Genomic DNA, 2,803 nt, shown 5'->3' on the forward strand with positions numbered 1-2,803 from the left:
AGATTTTTAACTTTTAACTTTTGCCACTTCTATTCAACATTATACTAGAAATTCTAATCAGAGCAATTAGTCAAGAAAGAGAAATAAAAGGCATCCAAATTAGAAAGAAAGAAGTAAAATTATCTCTATTCACAGATGAAATGATCTCATATATGGAAAGTTTCTCAAGAATATACACACAAAAAATACTATCAGACCTAATAAGTGAATTCGGTTGCAGGATACAAGATCAACACACAAAAATCAGTTGTATTTCCATATGCTGGCAATAAAAAATCCAAAAATAAAATTAAAAAACAATTTCATTTGTAATAGCATCAAAAAGAATAAGATACTTTGGAAAAAGTTAACAAAAGAAGTATAAGACATGTACACTGAAAACTACAAAACATTGCTGAAAGAAATCTACAGATTTCTTTAGAGGTCTACAGATTCATGCAACCCCTGTCAAAATCCCAATGACAGTTTTTGCAGAAATGGATGGAAACCCATATATCTATGGTTAATTGATTTCGACAAGGGCGCCAAGACCATTCAATAGGGAAAAAATAGCTTCCTCAACAAATGGTGGTGGGAAAACTGGATATCCATATACAAAAAAATGAAGTTGTATACTTACCTCATACTATACACAAAAATTAACTCAAAATAAATTAGACTTAAATGTAAGACCTAAAACTATAAAATTCTTAAAACATAAACATAAATCTTCATGATCTTGGATTTGGCAAGATTCTTACATCTGATACCAAAGCACAAGAAAAAATATATATAAATTGAACTTCATCAAAATTAAAAACTTTGTACATCAAAGAACACTATCAAGAAAGTGAAGAGACAACCTACAGAATGGGAGAAAATATTTGTAAATCATATATCTCATAAGGGTCTGGTATGCAGAATACATAAAGAGCTCTTACAAGCCAACAACAAAGACAATCCAATAAAAAAAATGAGCAAAGGATTTGAATAGCTATTTATCTAACGAAGATATACAAATGGCCAGCAATCACATGAAAAGATGCTCAACATTATTAGTCATTAGGTAAATGCAAATCAAAATCACAATGAGACACTACTTGACACCCAACAGGGTGGCTATAATATCCTTTTTAAAGGGAAAATAAGTGTTGGCAAGGATGTTGAAAAATTGGAACTCCTGGAGATTGCTGGTAGAATGTAAAATGGTACAGATATTGTGCAAAACAGGTTAGTGTTTCCTCAAAAAGTTAAAAATAGAATTACCATATGACCTAGCAATTTCATTCCTAGATATACATCCACAAGAATCAAAACAGGTATTCAAACCAAAAGTTGTACACAAATGTTCATAGCAGTTCTATTCCCAGTAGTCAAAAGGTAGAAACAACCCAAATGCCCATCAACTAACAATGTATTAAAAATGTAGTATATCCATACAATGGAACACTATTCGGCCATAAAAAAGACTGAAGTACTGATATACACTACAACATAGCTGAACCTTGAAAATACCACACTAGGTGAAAGAAGTCAGACACAAAGACCACATATAGTATTATTCCATTTATATCAAACACCCCAAATAGGCAAATTCTTAGAGACAGAATGTAGATTAGTGCTTGCTAGGGGTTAGGAGAGGAAAAACTGGGGAGTGACTGCTTAAGGGTACAAGGTTTCTTTTGGGGTGATGAAAATATTTTGGAACTAGATAGTGGTGATTGTTGCACAGCATTTTACTAAATGCCACTGGATTATGCTCCATAAAATGATTAAAATGATAAATTTTGTTATGTATATTTTACCACAACTTTTAAGAATCAATCAATATAACTCATCATACTAACAAACTAAAAGAGAAAAATCATATGATCATCTCAATAACACAGAAAAAGTATTTGACTAAATCCAACATCAATTCCTAATAAAAACTCTCAACAAACTAAGAATTAAAAGGAACTTCCTCAACCATAGCTGATGAAGGACACCTGTGAAAAACCTTCAGCTAACTTTTATTTATTTATTTGAAACAGGGTCTCACTCTGTCTCCCAGGCTGCAGTGCAGTGGCATAATCACAACTCACTGCAGCCTCAAATTTCTAGGCTGAAGCAATCCTCCTACCCCTGTCTCCCTGAGTAGATGGGACTACAGACAGGCACTATGGCTGGCTAATTTTTTTTATTTTTTATAGAGTCAGGGTCTCTATGTTCAGCCCAGGCTTGTATAGAACTCCTGGCCTCAAGTAATCCTCCCACCTAAGCCTCCCAAAGTGCTGGGATTACAGACATGAGCCACCACGTCTGGCCTACCTTCAGCTAGCATTAAACTTAATGGTGAAAGACTGAACACTTTCCCTCTGAGATCAGAAATAAGACAAGGATGTCTGCTTTTACCATTTCTATTCAATCTACATTATTCCATTATAGTGGAATAGTGAAAAGAAAGAAAGAAGGAAAGACAGAAAGAAAGAAAGAAGGGAAGGAAGAAAGAAAGAAAGGAAAGAAAGAGGAAAAGAAGAAGATAAGAAAAAAAGAAATAAAATTAATCCAAATCTGAAAGGAAGAAATAAAACTATCTTTATTTGCATGATAATGATTGTTTATGTAGAAAAATGGATTCTACAAAAAAGCTATTAGAACTAATGTGTGTTTAGCAAGGATACAAGAGGCAGGATACAAGATCAACAGTTAAAATGAACTGTATTTTTATATACTAGCAATGACCAAGAGGAAATTTAAATTTTTAAAATGCCATTTACGATAGCTTCAAAAATATTAAATATTGCCAGGGTTGGTGGCTTGGGACTGTAATCCCAGCTACTCA

The sequence above is a fragment of the Propithecus coquereli genome, unplaced genomic scaffold (genome assembly GCF_000956105.1).
Source record: "Propithecus coquereli isolate 6110/MARCELLA unplaced genomic scaffold, Pcoq_1.0 Scaffold619, whole genome shotgun sequence".
NCBI lineage: Eukaryota > Metazoa > Chordata > Mammalia > Primates > Indriidae > Propithecus > Propithecus coquereli.